Raw genomic sequence first — 26,328 nt, 5'->3', positions numbered from 1 at the left:
GGAGATCGCGTTATAGTGATGACGTCTTGGATGGACATCCTCTTCTTCAGTCGCTCATAACTTTGAGTGAAATACGATCGAGTTAAAAATAGTCAGAATTTGAGCAAATCTGTTTCATTCGTTTGTTAATATGCCTCATCTCTTGACAAATCTGCAATTATAATTTTTTTTGAGGTTGAAATGATCGCGGGAGATCGCGTTATAGTGATGACGTCCTGGATGGACATCTTCTTCTTCAGTCGCTCATAACTTTGAGTGAAATACGATCGAGTTAAAAATAGTCAGAATTTGAGCAAATCTGTTTCCCAAAATCTAATCAAATGTGTCCCGTATAATAACCAATCATCCCACCAAATTTCATGCAATTCGGTTGAATACTTTTTGAGTTATGCGATTAACATACACACACACAGACATACAAATAAATACACAGCGATCAAAACATAACCTTCCGCTTTTGCGAAGGTAATCAGGAGATTCCCAAGGCATTTTGGAGCGCAATGTTCAACCCAGTGTCAGAAAGCTGGATCTTCATCGAAGGTCATGGGTCTTGCAGCAGGACAATGACCCTAATACACTTCAAAAAGCACTCAGGAATGGTTCAAGACAAAACGCTGGAATGTTCTGAAGTGGCCAGCAATGAGTTCAGATTTAAATCCCATTGAACACCTGTGGGGAGACCTGAAAACAGCAGTTGGGAGAAGGTACCCTTCAAATCTGGGAGAACTGGAACAGTTGGCACAAGAAGAGTGGGCCAAACTGCCAGTAGAGAGGTGTGGGAAGCGTATTCATGGCTATAGGAAGTGCTTGACTGCAGTTATTTTGTCTAAAGGCTGTGATACCAAATATTAAATCCACGGTGCCAATAGTTTGTCAATGCCATTTATTTTTATTTTCTGATTTAAAAGGAAATATTAAGTTCTGAATAAAAAACAAAGGTTCTGTAATATTAACAGTGAAATAAAGAATTGTGGAGACCAAATACTTTTGTCAATTTCAACTTATTTTTCGGGAAAATTGTGAGTTATTTGAAAAAAGTGCAAGGGGACCAATACTTTTATTTTGGCCACGACTGTGTGTTTATGTGTAAATATTCGCTATATTATGTTACAAGTTGGGGCACCCGATCAAGATCGGGTCTTTAGACTTCAATAAACCATCAATAAGATTGAGGTGAAAGCTGTAGCAAAGATTAACGCGGGAGTGCACCATGGCAATGAATGAATGAATGAATGAATGAATGATTGTTTTAAGGCCATTTTCCCGCTAGAGCGGGGGTTAGCCTTGCGGGCCCCATGACAATCATGGTTCCCTGTTTGAGGCAATGTGTTTTATGGCCGGATGCTCTTCCTGGCACCATGGCAATGATGGGCCAAATAGCCTCATTTCCTTGTTTGAGGTCGTACAGGATCGTGTGATGGCTACTTGCACTCATGTAGTCCTCTGGCAACTGTGGACCCTTTGTATATTTCCATTCTGCATTCAAAATATAAATACTTAAGTGCTTCCAGCACATGTGGTTCGATTCCTGACAAATAATTTACCTTTGAACTGATTTGGAAAGGCTGAGGTGTGTGCCAAGCTCTGCCCCTCTCTCCATCGAGGGGATGCTCGATTGGCCAAAACGGCGTTTTGTTTTTGTTTTAACATCGATTTGATTAAGAATTGCAAATTGTTTTTTATTGTGACGTTGACCTAGCGTGTATTTCAATAATGTAGTACAGCAAATTTCACGGGAATTGTCCCATGGGTATAGAATTGTTTTCAAAGAAACCTACACCTGTGCACCAAGTATCATCCGAATCCGTCTAACTTTTCGAGATATCCTGCGCACAGGCAAACAGACAGACAAAGACAGACAGATAGACAGACGAATGGGTGAAAACATGACCTTCGTCCACCTTCGGTGGCAGATGTAAAAATGGTTCAAGTTATCCACCATGATAAGATCACAATGTGCTGACGTTTCAGGCTTTACCCTTTATTACAGCTTTACCATATTTTGCTCTGAGGTAGGGTAAATGTACATTTGTGGTCCTCGCTGATCCTCTAGGCAAGATCCTGTTTCATCAAACGATGCTTTGCCAGCAAGAGAAAATGCTCCAATGCAAGATCATGACTCGGCACTTGATTCTGTCCAAGAAAGAGGACTTCTCCATGTGCAAGGCACTCATTGTGCAGCACAATGGATTCTGGAAGTCGGTCATGCGCGCCGCCATCTTGGTTTGGGGGAAATTGCGCGAAAGTTGGCGCAAACCGATCATCGCCGCTCTGGATTCTTCAGCTTGTTGGCTGTGCAGCTGACAATACAGCAGCTTTTCGGCATTTTGCGGTTTCGAACTGTGACAAACACGCGATTGGCGCCCAATGTTTTCCCCAATTCCAAGATGGCGGCGCCACGGTGCGTAGCTGTGACGTCACGTCGACTTCCAGCATACCTCTTCCTCTTCCTCTTTTGTATACAGCACAACTCGTTGGAGTATCATCGTTGGCTGAGCTCATGGCTGTGCAGCTGATGAAACGACCCCTGTAGGTTAGGGCAGGAATTTGTAGTTTGTCCAGTGTACCGGTAGCTCGCCTAAAGACATCGTGGGATCTTTTACATCCACCAACTAATGCTGGGAAACGGGACGCCCAGTTTAACGTACATCCGATGCATTGTACACACATTGAGGAATCGCCATACCTGTGAAACACCGGGATGGCAGTTTATCTCTGGGTCTGGATTCAAACGCAGACTAGACCGCTTAGAGGTGAGTGTGCGTACCTCTATTCTAGATCATCCTGCCAGCCTCACCATAGTTCCTGACCACGTATGAGATCCGAACCAAGTGCAACACCTTGGCCCACAGAAGATGCCATGTTACCACATAGAGACCTTTTTCCAGCTCAGGAATGATGAACACCTATATGTCAAAGCGAGTTGTTTCCATTCCACCATGAAAACAAAGTTGAACCTCCATTAGTCCATGGGCTGAGTAGGGTTTACATGCACCCCCTCCCCCCCCCCCCCCCCCACAACTTAACTTCCCGGGTATGTCCATGTACCCCCCACCCTAGGGGTTAGGAAAAACCATGTTAACAGAAAAAAAAACTAATTCCCTCATAGTTTGACCTCTGGTGACCTCATTAGTGACCTCATTTGCATATAACACATATCATTGTAAAGAGTGTCCCAGGACAAACATTTTGAGGGGTTATATGCAACCATAGGATGACTAGGTAAAAAGTTATGGCCATTTGAATTTCGCCTACCCCTAATTTTCGGAAATCACTGACACAGGGGGGGGTAACATCAAAATATGCGTGGGAGGTACCTTGGGAATGAGTTTTTTTCTGTTAACATGGTTTTTCCTAACCCCTAGGGTGGGGGGTACATGGACATACCCGGGAAGTTAAGTTGTGGGGGGGGGGGATGCATGTAAACCCTACTCAGCCCACGGACTACATGACGGAAAGCAAATAAACAATTCATGTGTGTTGTTTACCACGAGCCAACAATTCATTTAGCTTTTCCATGTTTTCCTCTTCTGCGAGATGAAATAATGAAGTGGGAATGGGGTTGTATACTATTCTGCAGCGGCAGTAGAGTGGAGTTTGGAGCCTCTTCAAACGCAGAATTTCAATGACAAAAACTCCGAGCCCGAGGCAATTAGCTTGGCTGAGCCACACACGAGGCACAGAGCACCCTCGTCCCATAGTAATGGCGTCGCTCTTACAACCACAGAAGCACTCACCATCCTGCTGCTCACCTCTGGAACGCTGGAACCGCATGCAAAGCAAGCTGCTGTGATGTGGAGTATCTTTTGTGCGACTCTCTTCAAAACGCCCCGGCTCTTTGAGCCACAAATCAGGCACCGATGCTTCAAGCTGCTTTTCCTGCGGTGAAAACAACCTTAACGAGAGCACCTACGTTTCGAGCACGAGCGGAACGCGCACACAAAGGTATCGAGCAGTGATTGAGAGGGAAGTATGTGAAGCGCTTTGAGCGAAATGGGCAGGTCAGATCAACCTGTGGGTTAAAACTACCATGAGGCCTCTTTTTCCGGTATTTTGGGAGGTTCTGTTCAACCTGCCAGGTTGCTGGACGTCTGTCTGTACACCTGGCGGACTCGACGTATAATTCTGGGAAATCGATTAGGTGACTTTTTTCACGTGAATGTGCGAAGAGAAAATCATTGCAAACGATTGGATGGAATAATTTAGCGTTTTTTATTTTTAGATATGAGTTTTCTTACCACTTAATAGACTAGACGGATTTATGGAAAAAGGCTATGTATAAGCCTCTCCGTGCATTTTTGGGTAAAAGTTGTAAAGTTAAAGTAAAAGAGCTGCATGTAAATGGGTCAGAATTTTGAACGAGGTACATTTGGGCCTCCCAGGGGTCAAAACATTTTTTTGGGAATAGCTAAAAATCACCTCGATATCCTTAAAGCCCTAAGCCTGGGCTATCAAACGCAGCCAAACTGACACCGATCGGCCCAGAGGTTCCGTTTTTATTCATGGTCAAAGTTTCCCTTCCCTGTTAGCATAACGTAAGAGACCAAAATAAGATATATGAATTCCTTCCTCTTCTTCCCGAAGATGCTGTTTCGGCTAGTTTTGCGTACTTAACGCACCAGGAGCGTCCCGATCTTTTGAAATGGCATAGAATTCAAGCTAATGTGATGGTCTGATGGTATATTTCACTTCGATATGCACTTACCTGGCTTACAGGGAGCATGACGTGCGTAACGTAAGAGACCGTTATGGTTTCTAAATTCACACTCAAGCTTGTTGTGTCTCAGAGAAACAAAGGAGGTGAATGATTTTTACAGAGTTAATACATACGTATAAGTGCTGTTTGTTGCGCCCTAAAGAAGAACTATGGAACACCCTGATATGTGTAAAACAGGGCTTATATAAATATCTCTTAAGTTACGGTTCATCTGCTTCATCCTATATGAGGAGGAGCTGTGACTCAGGAACTGACATGAGTAACACAAAAACACATTCAGTAGAGTAGTTATATCGATCTACTTTTATTCCAGCTGTGAAAAGTATCTGAAAAAGGCTTTTATAATGAATGCATGGCTTTGAAGGGGAACGAAATACAAAAAAAAATGCCCTTTTTCACCATTTTTTGAGGTTCAGAGGCTTATAACATGTAGATAATTGATAAAAAGTATATAAAACTATACATTTTCTGATAGCCGTGATTGTGTTCTACAAGATGACACCTAAATGTACTAATTCAGAACATTTGGGACAAAGTTATATAGGTTTAAAGCAATCAATGTGTGTTTTTGGGGATTTGTACCTCGTTCAAAATTCTGACACATATACATGATATATAAATGCTTGTTCAAATAAAGTGTTTATGCTCATCTCTTGTCTTGTTTTTAAAACCAACATCTCTTAACTTCCCCCATCCAAAACCTTGATCTCTTCTACCCCCGTTAATTCACCCCAGATCCACTTTTTTTTTGAAATCCCGACTTCTTTCTTTCCTGGAAGTTCTAGCAGTGTCCATGTTTTTTTTATACCTTTCCCACCCTCCCCCCACCCCCCACCTGCCCATGCCTCCTCCCCCAAAGCCCTCTCCCTCCCACAGATCTCCTGATGTCCCTGTTCTCCACTGTTGTACTTGTGTGCTTCCCTCTCTCTCCCCATCTTGTCTCCTGCTCCCTTTATTGTATGTTTTGTGTGTCCGTTTTTTTTGTGATTGATGTTAGCTCTTACACGAGCCTCGATCTTGTATACAAAAAAATAATAATAATAATAAAAATGCTAATTAGAAGGTCAAAAACTCAAACTTCGGTTTGGGAACCGGGTTAATCGAATTCAGCATACCCTAATTATGTTAAAAAGTGAGGTTCCCAACTTTTACCCAAAAATGCACCTAACATTCACATTTCTCAGAAATTCGTCTCGTCTATAACAAGCTTTATTTAGTACAAAATGTCAAGGCTCGTGGAGGAGATAGAACATAGAATGGATCAGGAAGTAACAGAACACAAGGAACTATAGAAGAGGAGCAGGGAATACACCAATAGTGTTGAGGGACAACATAGAAGAAGACTTGGATAAATAAATGATGCGGGGAAGCCCTGGAGGGAAGAATGCAATGAAGAGACTGAGGAAGTTGGTTCCACAGGCGGGGAAAAAAAGATGAACAAATGAGTGGAGCTGAGCAGTGATTCTGGATTTTGGGATTTTCATCAGAATGGGGTTACTGGTGGATCGCTTGCACCCTGTGGTGGGGGGACGGGGAGCAGATCATGGAAAGAACAGAGGGTGCATGACCAGCAAGGAGGTGGGAGAAGACAGATAGACCAACGACCTGTCTGCGATGAGAAAGTGACAGGCTCAGAAACCCAGCTTCCAATTATCTTGAAAGCTTTGGTTTCCCTGGTGTCAAGGTGAGCACGGTGTGAGGCAGGGGTGCCAGTCCAGAGGGGAGAGTATCACTCCATTAACCTGCAGATGAAGGCCTTGTAGGTGGGTAAGAATTCAGGTGTACCCAAGGAAGGACTTCGCACGACGGAGCATGCCCAGTCGGCGACTGGCTTTGGAGGCCAATTTTGAAATATGGTTTGCCCAAGTTAGATCACGGCTGAGAGTGAGACCCACACATTTGAGTGACTGAACTTTCTCAACAAGATTGTTGAGGAAGTAGATAGGGGTGTTTGCCAGATGGTCCTTTTGGAGAGAGAGTGAGAGTGTGAGATTTGTCTGGATTGAAAGACATATTCCATGTGTTTGACCATCTTGTGATTATATCCAGGCCTGCAGAGGAAAGAGGCTACTGCCGACCTCTCTGAAGTTTCCTCTTTGGAATGATTTTCAATTTTGATTGACTGCCAGACAAGCACATTGACCAAAAAATGTTATCTCTCTCCTATGTGTGCATGTGCAATAGGGATTAATTCAGAGGCAAAGTACTACTAATTTATTATTTTTTTTGTATACAAGATCGAGGCTCACGTAAGAGCTAACGTTAATCACAAAAAAACAAACTGACACATAAAATATAAGATAAAGGGAGCGGGAGACAAGATGGGGGGAGAGAGAGGGAAGAAGCAAACAAGTACAACATTTGAGAGCAGGGACATCGGGAGATCTGTGGGAGGGAGAGGGTTTGGGGGGAGGAGGCACGGGAATGGCGGGGGGGGGGGGGGGGGAGAAATTACAGGTTTGTTTTCCCATTCGTGTACAAAATATAACATTCAATTGAAATCAATTGTTCCTCGACCATAAAGTGAAGTTTGTGGACAGACAGACAAACAGACAAACAGACGAAGTGAACCGACTGCTTAACCCCGCTTCTCGCTTCACACACGCGGGGGTAACAACAGCACCAGCAGATTCAGTTGTGGCATCACAACAGCAGCAACGGTGTTCCTTTTCCTTTATGCTCTTGTTTATTTCATTCTAGTGTAACTACTTGGTGTGTGTGTGTGTGTGTGTGTGTGTGTGTGTGTGTGTGTGTGTGTGTGTGTGTGTGTGTGTGTGTGTGTGTGTGTACGCATGAACGCACATCAGGGAACGAAAGTGTTCAGGGAAGGAAGTTGCCGCCATTGTGATGCATGCAAAATGCCATAATGATGATTGCAAAAAATTTCCTGCATAAGGCTCTAGAACACAGAGGCAAAAGGAAATAAACCACTGATCTGAATGTGTCCCGATGATTCGGTTTAATACCGACGACCTTTATAAATGCAAGGAGTCTTATCACCTCAATAAAGACGTTTAGAGTGGGTGAATCGGTATCTTACCTCACACTACCATCACAGGTACTAGTGGTATAGTGCATGCACAAAGCAGGCATTGGTTATTGATGATCAATCATACAAATTACTGCTGCAAAGAGAAAAACCATTGGCATGAGGTACCCAAAAAGAGTGTTTGTGTGCATCAGCGGACAAGTAAACAATGGATTTAATCTGTCTGTCTGCTTTATGCTCCGATGAAGGGCGAATGGTCGAAACGTCAGCCGTACCTTCCCATGGCAGGTAACAGACTCTTCTCAACTCTTGGTTGATAAAATCCATTGTATCCAGAGAGAAAACGACAAAAGCACCACAATAGAGACGACGGTAAAAGTTCCACTCCGCCATTTTGGACGGGTACCTTCTTGTTAAGGCTCTTGTCGGTTTAAATGGCTGGTTTTGATGTTTCGTTTTCCATAATTGCCAACATGGAGAGATGAAACGGAGGTAGGATGGAAAACATCAGTGGTGCGAGAGAGCAAAGCAACCAATGTGGGGAGGTCTGGGTGGAGGTTGTCCTCCTCCCCCCCCCCCCCCCCTCCCGTAGTCGGTAAATTTTGTAATTTTAACCTTTAATTTGTACATTCTAAGATGCTCTTTCATGCAAGTTGAAGCAGAACAATCATGTTTTCCTGGTGAATTTAAGTTGTGTTTTGCATTGGACTTTACATTTTATAACACATGCTATGTTGGAATGAGTAAAATATCAACTCAAATTAAAAGATAAACAAGAAAAAGAGCAATCAAAGATTGCAAACCCTCGCCAGGATGTATTTTCAGTGTTTTTTAAGGCTTTTGTGTTAAAACAAATATGGCGGCCGAACCACGTGACCGATGACGTCATCATTATTTTTTCCTAAACTAATTTATTCCTAGATTATGCTCAAGAAATTACATCTTGATCGGATGAAGTTTTGTACCTGTCGAATTATGACGTCATAATGGAGGAACCTATGACATCATAATTAACATATTTTATTCCCCATTGAGAGTTCTTTACAATGAGCCACGTCTCATTTTTTTTTCTATTCAGCACTTTCGGAGATATACAGGTGCAAAGTTTTTCGTTTTTTCCAAGATGGCGGCCGAGCTACGTGACCTATGACGTCATAATTATCATTTAAAAAATTCTGCAAGTGGAGATGCACCTATGGTGAAAATTTCCTGTCAATCGGACCAACGGTTGCAGAGAAAATCATATTTATTCTGTGCGGACAAACAAACAGACAAGCAATCAGACAACAAACAGGCAAACAAACAGGCAAACAAACGGACTCAAATGCAATACCCTCTCCTCTGGCGAGGGTAAATAGACTTGGCTATGCTCTGATCTCCAAAACAGACTTTAGGTAATCTACCTCGCACTAAGATTTTGGTAGGTCGCTCAGTCGCTGTCTTCAACTTGTCCAACAGCTTGCGTGTGTGCATGTGACTCGTGCATACGGCTAACACACCAATGAGAAACATCCTGCATTTGGCCAATCATAATGCTTGTAAATGGGACTGCATTTGCCAATGGCTGCCGTGTACTTTGAATGGTAGCTGTTGCTAGTCAAATGCAACGAGATTACGGATATGATTTTCCACGCAGCATCGAGGGAAACCTCTCAAAGGCCCTCAGAAACCTTGTCACATGAAAATCAATCAAAAACTTTGATGAGACTATTTTGTGAAAGCTGTATTTTTCGCTATAATTGGCAATGGAATCAGTATGCTGTTGAAGTATAAAAAGGCAGTAGACTACCACCAAAAGCGGTAGACTACCACCAAAAGCGGTAGACTACCACCAAAACCTGTAGACTACCACCAAAAGCGGTAGACTACCACCAAAACCTGTAGACTACCACCCAAACCTGTAGACTACCACCAAAACCTGTAGACTACCACCAAAAGCGGTAGACTACCACCAAAACCTGTAGACTACCACCAAAAGCGGTAGACTACCACCAAAACCTGTAGACTACCACCAAAAGCGGTATACTACCACCAAAACCTGTAGACTACCACCAAAAGCGGTAGACTACCACCAAAACCTGTAGACTACCACCAAAACCGGTAGACTACCACCAAAACCTGGAGACTACCACCAAAAACAGTAGACTAACACCAAAACCTGTAGACGACCACCAAAAGCAGTAGACCACCGCCAAAACCTGTAGACTACCACCAAAAGCGGTAGAATACCACCAAAACCTGTAGACTACCACCCAAACCTGTAGACTAACACCAAAACCTGTAGACTACCACCAAAAGCGGTACACTACCACCAAAACCTGTAGACTACCACCAAAAGCGGTAGACTACCACCAAAACCTGTAGACTACCACCAAAAGCGGTATACTACCACCAAAACCTGTAGACTACCACCAAAAGCGGTAGACTACCACCAAAACCTGTAGACTACCACCAAAACCTGTAGACTACCACCAAAACCTGGAGACTACCACCAAAAGCAGTAGACTAACACCAAAAGCAGTAGGCTACCACCAAAACCTGTCGACGACCACCAAAACCCGTAGACTACCACCAAAACCTGTAGACTACCACCAAAAGCAGTAGACTACCACCAAAAGCAGTAGACTACCACCAAAACCTGTCGACGACCACCAAAACCCGTAGACTACCACCAAAACCTGTAGACTACCACCAAAAGCAGTAGACTACCACCAAAAGCAGTAGACCACCGCCAAAACCTGTAGACTACCACCAAAAGCAGTAGACCACCGCCAAAACCTGTAGACTACCACCCAAACCTGTAGACTACCACCAAAACCTGTAGACTACCACCAAAAGCGGTAGACTACCACCAAAACCTGTAGACTACCACCAAAAGCGGTAGACTACCACCAAAACCTGTAGACTACGACCAAAACATGAAGACTACCACCAAAACCTGTAGACTACTACCAAAACCTGCAGACTACCACCAAAACCTGTAGACTACCACCAAAACCTGTAGACGACGACCAAAACCTGTAGACTACCACCAAAACCTGTAGACTACCACCAAAAGCGGTAGACTACCACCAAAACCTGTAGACTACCACCAAAAGCGGTAGACTACCACCAAAACCTGTAGACTACCACCAAAAGCGGTAGACTACCACCAAAACCTGTAGCCTACCACCAAAACCTGTAGACAACCACCAAAACCTGTAGACTACCACCAAAAGCAGTAGACTACCACCAAAAGCGGTAGACTACCACCAAAACCTGTAGACTACTACCAAAACCTGTAGACTACCACCAAAAGCGGTAGACTACCACAAAAAGCAGTAGACTACCACCAAAAGCGGTAGACTACCACCAAAAGCGGTAGATTACCACCAAAACCTGTAGACTACCACCAAAACCTGTAGACTACCACCAAAACCTGTAGATTACCACCAAAACCTGTTGATTCCTCGTCTCGCGAGATCACGGCGAGGTCACGTCTTTTCGAAGCTGTTCCATGCGCTCACGCTTTCGAAGCTAAGTGATATTTCTCAATTGTGTTTTTGTCGAGACTGTATCTATCTTTCGATGTATGTACCTATAGCGTATCTTTTTGGAAAATTTTCGGTGCTAATTTTTCGTGCATGTATACACAATCGTCGGTTAATGCATATCGAGTATTCTGCGGCCTAGTACTCGTAGGCTTCGGCTACCGTACCGTCTCCGACCTTATGGTTTTGTTTTTCTCTCAGCGATTCGTCGAATGCGCTGAAATTATTTTCGTTCTCTGTTTCGTCCCAGTCGTTCACCCCATACCTCCTTGTTTAATATCTCTACTCACAAAACAAAAAAAAAACCGAAAAAAATATTTCCTTCCCAGGTCTTATTCGTTTATTTGTTGTTCTTTTTGTTCGTTCGTTCTTCGTTCGCGATCACGCGATCACGTGGTTAGAAATGTATAATCTCTCCCCTGAACAACTATTTCTCTCATATATTTATAACACCCTTTTCTTCTTTTCCTACAAAAGGATGCTTTCGTCTTGCTCACCAAATCTATTCATTCCAAAAAATATATATAATACCATCTCTTACAGTTCCTCCTTTCTACATTCCCTAAACTATCCAGAACTCCACCCCTCCTCCAGTGTCCTCAAACGTATTTTTGACTCGAAGGTCTCAAACTCATTTTGCAAAAAATGTTCGTTTCCCATGAATCGTACACTTTTCAAAATCCAATCTCACCCCTCCCCTCCAAATCCTCCCCATCACCCATCCCTTTCAAATCTCCCCCCTTGCCCCTTCCCTCCCCTCCCTCCTAAACTCCCCCCACACTCCTCCCCTCCGAGACTCTCCCTCGCTCCTCCCCTCCTAGACTCCCCTCTCACCCCTCCTCCTCAAAGCATCCTCCCTGCTTCTTCCCCCTTCCAACTTTCACCTTCATCTCCCCCAACCTTCTGCCTCGCTCTTCCCCCTCCTCAAATAACACCTCACTGTGCCTCACCCAATCTCCATCAAACCTTTTGTCCGCCCCATTCTTCCCTTTCTCCAAGCTATTCTGAAATCTCTGAAATCTCTGACACACCCTCAACAGCTCTCCCTACCTCTTCCTCCTCTTCCACATCTTACCCAACCCCTCCCCTCCCCCCGTTCTGGACCCGATGCTCCCCCTTCCTCTTCATTAACGGTATGGACCTCAAACATCCGGGGCCTTCGCTCAAACTTGACTGACCTCTCCATACAGGTTGCTTCTGACAAACCAGATGTGATCTGCTTAACAGAAACTTTCCTCCTTCATGATGTCTCTGATGCCTTGGTATCTCTCCCAGGTTACTCCCTCCTCCGGTATGATAGACCTGAGCCTCGTCCTGGAGGTGGGGTTGCTATCTTTATAAAAAACTCTCTTCCTCACTCGCCCTCCACTGCCCTCTCTCCACCTCACCCCCAGGAATACCTTTGGCTACGGCTTCCCCTTCGCTCCCACCTTTTGTTCATATGTGTGTTGTACCGTCCACCAAACAGCGATGACTCCATCTACATCTCACTGTCTGATAATATGGACCAACTTCTATCTACCCAGCCCAACTCTCTCTTCCTCATATGTGGTGATTTCAATTGTCACCATGCCAGTTGGCTGGGTGTGGGTACCTCTCTCACCAGCCATGGCTCTTCAGCAAAGGACTTCTGCGACTCACTGGGACTGACACAATCTGTCAATTTCCCGACCCGGATCTCAGTCAACGGAGCATCTTCTCTTCTGGATTTGGTTATGACAAACTTCCCTGAAAATGTCTGCTGCTCTTCTTCTGCTCCAATCGGCTCATCTGATCATGTGCTTGTCAAAGTGGACATCTCTCTGACCATTCTCAGAGAGCCTCCTCAGCGTCGACGAGTCTGGCATTTCACTCAGGCCAACTGGCACGGTCTTCAAGCAGCCATGAATCATCTGGACTGGTCTCCCATCTCTACCGCCTCTGACATCAACTCATCCTGGGAATTCTTTCAAAGTAAATTGCTCTCTCTCATGCACAGATTTATCCCATCTCGTCTTCAGTTGTCATACCCTTCCTCCCGTCCATGGTACACGGAATCTTGTGGTGAGGCTGTTGCCCTGAAACAACTTGCTTTCGTCTCCTGGAAAGCAAATCCAACGGAAGGAAATCTCATTTCCTTTCACAAAGCCCGAAACAAGTGTGTGTCCACCCTCAGGAGAGCCAGGAAACAATATCTCACCATTCTCAAGACCGAACTCTCTTATCTGTCTCCCTCTTCCAAATTCTGGTGGCGTCTGGTCAAATCTGTTTCTGGTGTTTGTTCCCCCTCCATCCCCTCCCTCACCTCAAACGGCTTAACGGCTGACTCCGCACATGAAAAAGCTGAATGCCTCAACTCTGTGTTTGCCTCTAAATCTTGTGTCCCAAACCCATCTGTCTCTGTACCCACCGTACCCAGTCGTACGCAGCTGCTCCTGGACTCTGTGTCCTTTCCTCCTGACAAGGTGGAAAAGTTTCTGTCAACCCTCGACTCTGATTCTGCAACTGGTCCTGACGGCATCAGCCCACGGGTCCTAAAATCATGTTCTTCTGCTCTTTCACTCCCTCTTTCTGTTCTCTTCACCCTCTCTTTTGCTCAAGGTCATCTGCCATCTGCTTGGAAATCAGCCAACATCACCGCTTTGCACAAAAAAGGTGCAAAAACAGATCCCAGCAACTACAGACCAATCAGCCTCCTCCCAATTATCAGCAAAGTCATGGAATCCATCATTGCTTCAGATATGAAATCTTTCCTCTTCTCCAATGGCTTGATCTCTGATCATCAATTTGGTTTCAGACCTGGTCACTCTACTCTGGACATGCTGCTTCTGCTTTCTCAACAATGGATGGAGGTCCTCAACGCCAAACAGGAAATTAGAGCTGTCTCCCTTGACATTTCACGTGCCTTCGATACGGTCTGGCACCCTGCTCTGCTCACCAAACTCTCCTCCTTTGGTATCCATGGAAATCTCCACGCATGGATGGCGGACTTCCTCTCTGGTCGTAGTCAACGTGTGGCCCTGAATGGGTTTCTCTCATCTCCTCTTCCTGTTCAGGCTGGAGTTCCCCAAGGTAGTGTTCTGGGCCCTGTGCTTTTTCTGGTCTTCATCAATGATCTCTCTGACTCTCTTGAAAATCCTCTCTATCTCTTTGCTGACGACTCTACTCTCTGTCGCTCCATTCCTCATCCCTCAGATCGGCAGTCTGCAGCCTCCTCACTCTCTGCAGACCTGGACAAAATCACAGACTGGGCAAACAAATGGAACATGTCTTTCAATCCTGATAAATCTCACACTCTTACGATGTCTCTCCAAAAAGACCGACTGGAAAACCCTCCCATCCACTTTCTGAATAATCCTCTCCAAGAAGTTCTGTCACTCAAGCTTTTGGGTCTCACTATTTGCCATGATCTTTCCTGGGAAAACCACATTTCAAATCTGGCCTCCAAAGCCAGTCGCCGACTGGGCATCCTCCGTCGTGCGAAGTCCTTCCTTGGCACACCTGAGCTCCTCATCACATACAAGGCTTTCATCCGCAGCTCTATGGAATACTGCTCTCCCCTCTGGTCTGGTGCTCCTGCCTCACACCTAGCCCGTCTTCACGCTGTTGAAACCAAAGCGTTCAGAATCATTGGAATCTCCCGCGATGAAGCTAACTCCAAGGGCCTTTCACTCACTCACCGCAGGCAGGTTGGTGGTCTTTCCGTCTTCTACCGACTCCTCTCTGGCCTTGCCCCCCCAGCCCTCTCTGGGCTCTGTCCCCCAAATATTCCTACAGGTCGCACAAGATCTGCCTGCAACCCTCTTATGGTTAAACTGCCAAAATCAAGACTTTCTGCTCACCTTCACTCCTTCATTCCTCTTTTCTCCCGCCTCTGGAACAAACTCCCTCACTCTCTTCAATCCCACTGCACCCTCCAGGTCTTTAAAACAGCTGTTCACCACCATCTCTTATCCTCCCCCATCCAAAACCTTGATCTTTTCTACCCACGCTAATTTCGGTCCCCTTGTGTTTTATACCTCTCCCCCCCGCCCTCCCCCTCCCACGCCTCCTGCCCCCAAGCCCTCTCCCTCCCACACTTCTCCCTGCTCTCAAATGTTGTGGTTGTGTGCTTCCCCTTCTCTCCCCATCTTGTCTTCCGCTCCCTCTTTTTGTGTGTTTTGTTTGTCTGGTTGATTTGTTTGTGAAATAAATGTTAGCTCTTTCACGAGCCTCGATTCAGTATACAAAAAAAAAAAAAAAGAAAAAAAAAAAAAGACGACCAACAAAAGCGGTAGACTACCACCAAAACTTGAAGACTACCTCCAAACCTGTAGAGTACCACCCAAAGCGGTAGACTACCACCAAAACTTGAAGACTACCTCCAAAACCTGTAGACTACCACCAAAACCTGTAGACTACTACCAAAACCTGTAGACTACCACCAAAACCTGTAGACGACCACCAAAAGCAGTAGACTACCACCAAAACCTGTAGACTACCACCAAACCTGTAGACTACCACCAAAACCTGTAGACTACCACCAAAACCTGTAGACTACCACCAAAACCTGTAGTCTACCACCAAAACCTGTAGACTACTACCAAAACCTGTAGACTACCACCAAAAGCGGTAGACTACCACCAAAACCTGAAGCCTCCCACCAAACCTGTAGACTACCACCAAAACCTGAAGACTACCACCAAATCCTGTAGACTACCACCAAGTCCTGTAGACTACCACCAAAACCCGTAAACTACCACCAAAACCTGTAGACTACCACCAAAACCTGTAGACTACCACCAAAAGCGGTAGACTACCACCAAAAGCAGTAGACTACCACCAAAAGCGGTAGACTACCACCAAAAGCGGTAGACTACCACCAAAACCTGTAGACTACCACCAAAACCTGTAGACGACCAACAAAAGCAGTAGACTACCACCAAAACTTGAAGACTACCTCCAAACCTGTAGAGTACCACCAAAAGCGGTAGACTACCACCAAAACTTGAAGACTACCTCCAAAACCTGTAGACTACCACCAAAACCTGTAGACTACCACCAAAACCTGTAGACTACCACCAAAACCTGTAGACGACCACAAAAAGCGGTAGACTACCACCAAACCTGTAGACTACCACCAAAACCTGTAGACTACCACCAAAACCTGTAGACTCCCACCAAAACCTGTAGACTACCACCAAAAGCGGTAGACTACCACCAAAACCTGTAGACTACCACCAAACCTGTAGACTACCACCAAAACCTGTAGACTACCACCAAAACCTGTAGACTACCACCAAAACCTGTAGTCTACCACCAAAACCTGTAGACTACCACCAAAACCTGTAGTCTACCACCAAAACCTGTAGACTACTACCAAATACTGTAGACTACCACCAAAAGCGGTAGACTACCACCAAAACCTGAAGCCTACCACCAAACCTGTAGACTACCACCAAAACCTGTAGACTACCACCAAATCCTGTAGACTACCACCAAATCCTGTAGACTACCACCAAAACCCGTAGACTACCACCAAAACCTGTAGACTACCACAAAAACCCGTAGACTACCACCAAAACCTGTAGACTACCACCAAATCCTGTAGACTACCACCAAATCCTGTAGACTACCACCAAAACCTGTAGACTACCACCAAAACCTGTAGACTACCACCAAAACCCGTAGACTACCACCAAAACCTGTAGACTACCACCAAAACCTGTAGACTACCACCAAAACCTGTAGACTACCACCAAAACCTGTAGACTACTACCAAAACCTGTAGACTACTACCAAAAGCGGTAGACTACCACCAAAACCTGAAGCCTACCACCAAACCTGTAGACTACCACCAAAACCTGTAGACTACGACCAAATCCTGTAGACTACCACCAAAACCCGTAGACTACCACCAAAACCTGTAGACTACCACCAAAACCCGTAGACTACCACCAAAACCTGTAGACTACCACCAAATCCTGTAGACTACCACCAAATCCTGTAGACTACCACCAAAACCCGTAGACTACCACCAAAACCTGTAGACTACCACCAAAACCCGTAGACTACCACCAAAACCTGTAGACTACCACCAAAACCTGTAGACTACTACCAAAACCTGTAGACTACCACCAAAAGCAGTAGACCACCACCAAAAGCAGTAGACTACCACCAAAAGCTGTAAACTACCACCAAAAGCGGTAGACTACCACCAAAACCTGTAGACTACCACCAAAACCTGTAGACGAACACCAAAAACGGTAGACTACCACCAAAACCTGTAGACTACCACCAAAAGCGGTAGACTACCACCAAAAGCGGTAGAGTTGGCAACTACGGTTTCCCACTTTGGAGTCCATTTTTGCTGATCAAAGGCGAATTGTTGAGGTGCTTAATTTCAGGCCACAAAGAAATGGATGGATGTTTTCTCAGTGTGCTCTGGATTTGGAATAACTTGCTCTTCCTCAAAGATGAATTGACACACCACGGGCTTGTTGTTGTGTGATGTAAATTCAATCTCCCTCTCTTTTGATCTCTTAAAAGGGCTTACAGCAAAACGAGTCGGCACCGTGGGATTGCTGAGGCTCCGCCACGCCTGTTGCAGAATAGTGCCCGCACGGATGCACTTCACGTGGGACCTGCATCGTGTGAAAGCTTAAGTGAAATGCTTCAAATTGAACCTTTTACCACCTGTAGGAAGCTCTTGTGGGAAGGAGTCTCTTGCCACGGCTGAGTTCCGATCTGCAGTGGGACGTGCTTCCAGTGAGGAGTTTCCTCGTAATTGGCAGTGAGCGGCACCTCAGACAGGTGTCTGTTCGACTTTACTCTCCTGGGTGCCGTTCATGCCACATCCTTATGCGACACCAGACCTAGACCTGCATTTTTTTTTCTTCCCTTAATTACTAGGGAAGCGGTAAGGTGTGGTGATGGCCACCTGCCTTGTGACGCTGAGCGATGTTGCATCGAGAGATCGCAGCATCCGGCCGAACAACGATGGGGACGTCGACGTCCATTAGCTCACAGCGGGCACGCATGTTTCTATCTCATGTGACAGGCCGCTTTGGCTTCCGGTTACACCTTTGAGCGTATTGTCGGACACGTGCCTTTGCGGCATTCGATTGCTGTTTACACATTAGTCAAAGTCACGGACAATGGTGTGGGATTGGGTTCTGCCAGAGGTGTGCGTGCAGCCACATGCCGATGGCTCATGACCGGCGTGGTGTTCGGTGCCCTGGATTACGTCTGTCAAATTATTTGAGCAAAAACAAGTTCCCAACCAAGAACCCAACTCCCATGATTTGCTTGGTGATGTATTTCCCCACGTCGATGATCTATGACGAGTGAGGGGAGTCCCGTGCAGCAATGAAGACCCTTGAAGCACGTTCATGGGAGGCCTTGGTTTTCTCAAACTTAGGATAAACAAACAAATTGAAGCCTAAGTAATTATAACGACATCTGATTCAAGAGCTATAATGAATATTCCATTGACAAATCTGATAATTACTACCTTTTGGCAGTCATCCTCCTTGAGTTAACCTCATTTAATCTCACTTCTGGTTCATGAGACAGACCATGTTTTACCTTCAAACAGCAATCCAATACCTCCAACATTTGTTGGTTTTGAGGTCGAGGTCGAAAGATGATTTTTTTTTTTTCAATCTTTGAAAAAAATGCTCCTTGGAGGTTTCTGCACCTTATTGGAAGAAGATCTTTTGAAATGGTACGTATACATCCGATGTAACGGTAAGAGTATTGAGAGTACTTCATTACCTCCGCCACTTAAGGTAGATGAAAGTTGTGCTTTCGCCCCTATCTGTCTCTGTCTGTGAACAGGATATCTCAAAAAAAAATTTAAAAAAATTGTGGACTGATTCGGACGAAATTTGGTGGAGAGGTTGGGTATGTGGCAAGGACAAAATGATTAGATGTTGGTGAAGATCTGCATCCGAATCTGGATCTGAGAATTTATAAGGGATTCTTCACAATTGAGGGCTAAAGCCGATATATAGCACGATATCTCAAAAAATTGTGGACGGATTTGGACGAAACTTGGTAGATGAGTTGGTTAGGCGACAAGAACAAGCAAACATTTTGGTAAAGGTCCGAATCCACATCGGGCCTATCAGTGGGTTAGAAAAGGTAAGCTGTTCAACCTGGCAAGTATGCTCTCTATCGAGTGCCGTTCTAGTTCATCGTGAGCCAGTTAAACATGGCCAGGCTTTGTTGCTTCTTTCCGCATTTCTTATCCAGGCTTTTCGCAGAGCGCTGTTATCCAAATATTTGTCCCACGGCATCCACCTGAGATTGAGCAACCATAACCCTCAATATCCCGTCTATATTATTTGTATATCCCGTCTCAATATCCCGTCAACTTCTAAATCTACCTGTGAAGCTCATTTCGTAATATTAACAAGACCTCTTCTTCCCACCAAGATTTCATGGAGACATCGTGCATTATTTACCACAATCACCACCTACTATCTACGCCAAGAAACCAGAGAAAAATTTGGAAGAAAAAAAAAACGATAAATATAATATTAATAGACAAGCCAAACACTCGCACCGAATAACGATGATGCATGAAGCGGAAAAGGTAACACCTACTGAGTTCGTTTAATATGGAAGTGAAGATGGCCATGAAAGCGGCACATGGGACTTTAGGAGGCAGTACGTGTGCACCAAATCAAATATACTATAATGAGGCGTGTAATACAAAAAAAAAACTAGAGAAAGAGCAATCAGAGATTGCAAACCCTCGCCAGGATGTATTTTCAGTGGTTTTTAAGGCTTTTGTGTTAAAAACAAATATGGTGGCCGAACCAGGTGACCGATGACGTCAACATTATTTTTTCCCGAAACGAATTTATTCCTAGATTATGCTCAATAAATTTCATCTTGATCAGATGAAGTTTTGTACTTGTCGAATTATGATGTCATCATGAAGGCACCTATGACATCATCATTAACATATTTTATTCCCCATGGAGAGTTCTTTACAATGAGCCATGTCTCAATTTTTTCTATTCAGCACTTTGAGATATAGAGGTGCAAAGTTTTTCGGTTTTTCCAAGATGGCGGCGGAACCACGTGACGTATGACATCATAATTATCATTAAAAAAAATTCTACAGGTGGAGTTGCATTTATGGTGAAAATTTCCTGTCAATCAGACCAACGGTTGCAGAGAAAATCATATTTATTCTGTGCGGACAAACAGACAGACAAACAGACAAACAAAGAAACGGACTCAAATGCAATACCCTCTCCACTGGCGAGGGTAAAAATGCTAATTAATTTTTTTATTTACTTATTTGAGGGATTAACAAAGAACATTTGAATGTAAAGTCTTGGAATAATGTGAGTACCTCATTGGTAAAACTTTTTTAATGCCCTCATATAAATATCTTGTCACAGCCACTGCAATTTGCTATAAGGGATATTTAAACATCATAATACTATACTTTTGATGGGAAAATAGTCCTATGATAATACAATGGGACTATACAGGATAGACACAGGAAGATACCATTTTGCGCATCACACCTATGCTGTATCCACAGGACCACATCCTATTACCGTTTTGTTTTATTTAATAATTGATGTGCATTAACATATATCCAATTAATTCATATCTATACAAATCCATAGCTCAAACAACATTAATATGATATTTAATTGGTTTATATTGTCTAATAGCCAGAATACCTGTCCAAAGGGTTACTGTTGTTGATATGTACATAATTTGGGATTCTTTAGGATTTCTTTCATAGAATCAAATAACTGACCAAATACAGCACTGGAGTATCAGGAGAAACCTCAAAAGACAAAGATGTAGTCATCAGAAGGAACCTGGATAGGATTTGGGTTTTGACTGCTTATCCTCCACCCTCAAACCCATCCAGGAATGACTGTTGTGCTATTAAATCATAACATGATGCTAGTACAGGGTTCTTCTTTTTCTTATTATCATCCATCATCGAAGGTGATGCCTGGTGTTGGCTTCGCGGTTAGGGTGCCAGCTTGGGATACCTAGGATCCTGGGTTCGAATCCCGGTCGATTTCTGAATTAACACCAGGTGGGTTGACTCAGCCTGTCATACCTTCCGAGGTCAGCAAATTGAGTACCAGTTCACTGGTAATTCCCTGTGTATCGCAAGAGGCGACCAACAGGGTTGGCGGCAGGAAGGGCATCCGGCCCTAAAACATTGCTTCAAAAAGGGGGCCATTGTGCCCGAAAAAGGCCAACCCCTGCTCTGTGGGGAAAAATGGCCTGGAAAGGTGGTCTCTCTCATCCATCATCGTAGGTGAGCTGATAGTCAGGTTATAGTCAGGTTCACTATGTTTTTTCGTTCAAAATTTTGGTAGATTAGCAAAACTATACATTTCTGGAATACTCAGAGCATGAGGAATCCAAAAATTAATGTTGGCATTTGCGTAGACACCTTTGCGAAAATGACCCTCAGGACAGTGATGAAGATCTGTAAAAGCATATTCCTGAACGGTATAGACCTCGTAGATCCTGTGTATAGGACTTATAGTTCAATCTGATACTAACAAGGCTGCTTTCTTGCTTTATAAACCCATACCGATAACTCCAAAGGACTTGCAATATCATGTATTATGTAATACAGTTATATCACAAATATAAAGACAATGGTTTTCAATTACCTTTGTTTGTTGCTTTTCTATAATCCTGAGCACTATTTTGAGGCCTTTATTGGATTCCTTGACCCAGAAAACATAGGATTAGCATATTTAATTCAGTCTCTAGGTTGACTAGAAGCCGAGATCGCGCAAAATATGTATTTTATGGCGGCCATTTTGAAAATCCAAAATGGCGACCATGCAGGTGTCTGTGCAAATGGCAACATTGATTTTCAGATTCTCCATGCTCTGAAGATTCCAAAAATGTACAGGTTTGCTAATCTCCCAAAATTTTGAAAGAAATTATATTTGTTAACATAGTGAACCTGACTCTTCATCACTGTCCTGAGTGTCATTTTCGCAAAGGTGTCTATGCAAATGTAAACATTAATTTTTGGATCCTCATGCTCTGAGTATTCCAGAAATGTATAGTTTTGCTAATCTACCAAAATTTTGAACGAAATTATATTTGTTAACATAGTGAACCTGACTATTATGTTTTCACCCCTGTCTATTTGTTACTTGTGAGCGAATTCACAAAATTATATTGGTTGATTTAGTCTCGTCTGTTATTCTGTCTGTTTGTATAGTTTGATTGTCAATCGCCAACAGGTCACATTTTTACTCCGATCTTCACAAAACTTCACCCTAAAGACTCTTTAGACCTGTAAGACCCTTATACACCTGTTAGACCTTCTGTCTGAGGGCCTGCTGCAATAACACTTGAGGCTCACCAGTTATAACCATAAAGCCCCCCCCCCCTCCCCCCATTGTTACACCACATCAGTACCAAGCGCAGAGAGTGCAAAATATAAATAATCAAATAATTTTCTCAATTTTTTTTTTCAGGTTCTCCTAATCTTGGTTAGTGTCATAGGGAAAAATACCATGTGGCATAGGCAAGCCCAACATGGCAAAGAGAAAAGTCCCACGCGGCAAAGGGAAAAGTCCCACGCGGCAAAGGGAAAAGTCCCACGCGGCAAAGGGAAAAGTCCCACGTGGCAAAGGAAAAAGTCCCACGTGGCAAAGGGAAAAGTCCCACGTGGCAAAGGGAAAAGTCCCACACGGCAAAGGGAAAAGTCCGACGTGGCAAAGGGAAAAGTCCCACGCAGCAAAGGGAAAAGTCCCACGCGGCAAAGGGAAAAGTCCCACGCGGCAAAGGCAAAAGTCCCACGTGGCAAAGGGAAAAGTTCCACGTGGCAAGGGAAAAGTCCCACGCGGAAAAGGGAAAAGTCCCACGCGGCAAAATGGAAACGGTGTCGATGACAACAATTTCCCTCCCATTATAACAAAATGCTGTATATGTGTGATTATATTATTGCCTAACCTCAGGAAATTGCCACGATATCATATTGAAACTGACACAGCTTATCTGTATGCATGTGTATATCTGTATGCAGGTCACTGAATTATCTGTATAAAATCTGGTCAAAATTAATCAAAGATCAAGGTCAATGCTATTGAAAACCTGTAAAACACCTATTAGGTGGCTATTAGAAAATGCATCGACCAAATGTGCTCTGCACAACATTCCATCATTTAAAACACTTGATTAGGTCAAATTTTTGAAATCACCAAATGAATGTTTCCATAACAACTATTGCATATTTGGATTTAGCAAGTATATGTGCATGGCATCTTTCTTGTTACTTGCGAAAATCGAAGATTTTTCAATCGAAGGTTAGTCTTGTGCGTTATTCTGTCTGTTTGTCTGCCTGTCTGTTTGTCTATATTATGTCAATCACTTGGAGGTCACAATTTTCAACCGATTTTCACTAAACTGCACCCAATGGTGGAGTTGATCATAAGCAAGAAGCCTATTGTTTTTTGGGGTCAAAAGGTCAATAGGTCAACATAGGCCAAAGGTCACCAATTTTGTCAAATTTCTAAAATCCTCAATTTTCATCCGATTGACTTGAAATTTGAAGAGGATTCGCATATATGGTCACTGAATTCATCCCCCAACTATTTTCGAGGTCAACATAGGCCAAAAGGTCAACACAGGCCAGATTTCTATAGTTCTCAATTTTCATCCGATGAACTTGAAATTTGAAGAGGATTTGCATGTCTGGTCACTAAATTCAACCACCAAGTATTTTTGAGGTCATCATCGGCCGACAACTTATTTTAGGGATTTCGCAAGTATCGTTTATGCATGACATATTTCTTGTTTGTTTGTTTGTCTGTGAGCAGGATATCTCAAAAAGTTGTGGACGGATTCGGATGATACTTGTTACAGGTTTGGGAGTGTGGCAAGGACGAATTGATTCAATTTTGGTTCAGATCCAAATCCAGTTCCGGCCTATCAGTGGGATATAAAGCGTAAACTGTTCAGCCTGGCAGAGGTATGCTCTCTACCAAGTGTCATTGTAGTTTTGAATGCAGCACATGGCTGTATGTTGCCATCATTTGCTGATGGTGTGTTTGTGCCCCAGATGCAGTGCCCGCTGGATAGGAGGTTAGAGCAGCAATTTGGAAATTTGTTAATGATGCCGGCAACAACTCACCTCCTCTTCACGGACACCGTTCGAGCTTTACCGTCCACCTACAAATGCTGACAGACAGGACGTCCAGTTTAACGTCGATCTGAGGGACGGCGCTCACATTGATGCCTCGCCCTGCCTGCTAAGCACCAGGATGATCGTTTATACACCTGTGCACAGATTAAAACGCAGTCTCAAGAGCTCAGAGGTGAATGCGCACACCTCGATTATCCTGCTGGCCCAGTGCAAGGTTGAAATACTTCAGAGAGAGTCTGTCCTCATGGCTTACATCCTCCTCGTAATGTGTTCGAGTAGGATTTAAGTTTGAAAAAAGAACCAACGGTGTACTGCTGTTCTGATTTTTAGAGATGCCTCGCTAAATGCATTCTGTGAACAGAAGTAACAAAAAAAAAAAAGGATGTGCAAGAACAGAAACAACATGATGTCCTTGCCATAAAATATATGCAATTAGGCAGACTTGTGCTGAAAGCTTTCTCATTTGTCCTTCCCTATCTCGTGTTTCTAAGCGAGTGTTTGACTATGCCTGGGTAATAATAGCAGCACAATCTGTTTACTCATAACCGAGCCAATGCACTGAATTCACTGCTTTGGAGTACAGCAAGCAGTCTCACGAGCAGAGTGCAAGTCCCATTACCTTCATCCCTTCAGAACATCTAATACTCGTCCTGATGGACCTGATGGCTTGAGTGCTGAAGCCTAATTGCATTCACCAATCTGCTTGGTAGGTCCCCATCACTTCTGACATATATTTGTTGAGCCATTACAAATGGCCTTTGAGACCATTACATGGGAGATGATGTGGGAAGTTTTCCTGTTGTGGTTTCTATGCTTGTACAAGGAACTGTAATGCAGGAGGAAGAGGTATGCTTATACAACGGTATCTACTCTTTCTGCTGCCACTGCCTTTCTAGGGAGACCATTCCATGCATTAACGTGAATGGCACTCGGTAGAGTGTATAGCTCCGCTATGTTGAACAGATTACATTTTGTATCCCGATGATAGGCCGGATCTGGATCCGGACCTTAACTAAAATCTCATCGGCTTGTTCTCGTCACCGAACCAACTCGTCCACCAAATTTTGTCGTATCTGTCCATTACTTTTTGAGATATCCTGCTAGATATAGTTTTTGGTTCCATCTCTCAATGGTGAAGAATCACTTGAATAAATTCTAGTATCTGCATCCATAACCGGATCTTCACCAAAACCTAATCATTTCATCCTTGTCAAATGTCACACACCCATTCTGTCCACGAGGTTTCATCCGAAGCTGAATCCATAACTTTTTGTGATATCCTTCTCCCAGAAAAACAAAGAACCAGACAAACAGACGTGAAAACATAACCACCGTCCTCCTTCGGTGGTGGAGGTAAGTACTCTGATGGAAAGACCCTTTCCTTAATACTGTTCTTTCTCTCCTCTTCTTTACTTTCAGGCTATGGCCCCTGGTCCTATCACTGTCCATTCTGCTTAAACACCCTTCTGCAATTATTTTGTTTATACCCTTCATTATATTCTCCTTCTTCTCCTCCTCTTCCATTTATAAAGGAGTGAGGTTGCACTCTTCATTATCTTCAACATCCCAATCAAATACCCTCATAATCACTTCCCAACTTTGTCTATCTAGGTCCGCAATCAATCCAGTACTGTAGTACTACACTGAACCCTCGCTACTGCAGCTGGGTCCTTCCTCCAATGTGGTGACCAAAACCAAACACAATATTCTGGATGAAGCTTCATCACATTCCCCTGATGTGTTCACACCACCTCTTGTGATCCTTAATTTACCCCCCTATGGATTCAAGATAAGGCCGAGAAAAATATATTTCCGGTCTCTGGTCAGCGCGCGCATCGATTTTGACCCTGCGCGTCAACAATTTTCTTTTTCAAATTTGGTATTCACGTTCGCGCACGGTTCTCCCCTACCAAACTACGTTTAGTTTGTCCAAATCCAACCAGCCGTTCCAAAGATATGAGTAGTT

Source organism: Myxine glutinosa, chromosome 2 (genome assembly GCF_964187855.1).
Source record: "Myxine glutinosa chromosome 2, kmMyxGlut1.1, whole genome shotgun sequence".
Classification (NCBI taxonomy): domain Eukaryota; kingdom Metazoa; phylum Chordata; class Myxini; order Myxiniformes; family Myxinidae; genus Myxine; species Myxine glutinosa.
This window is presented reverse-complemented; position numbering follows the sequence as displayed.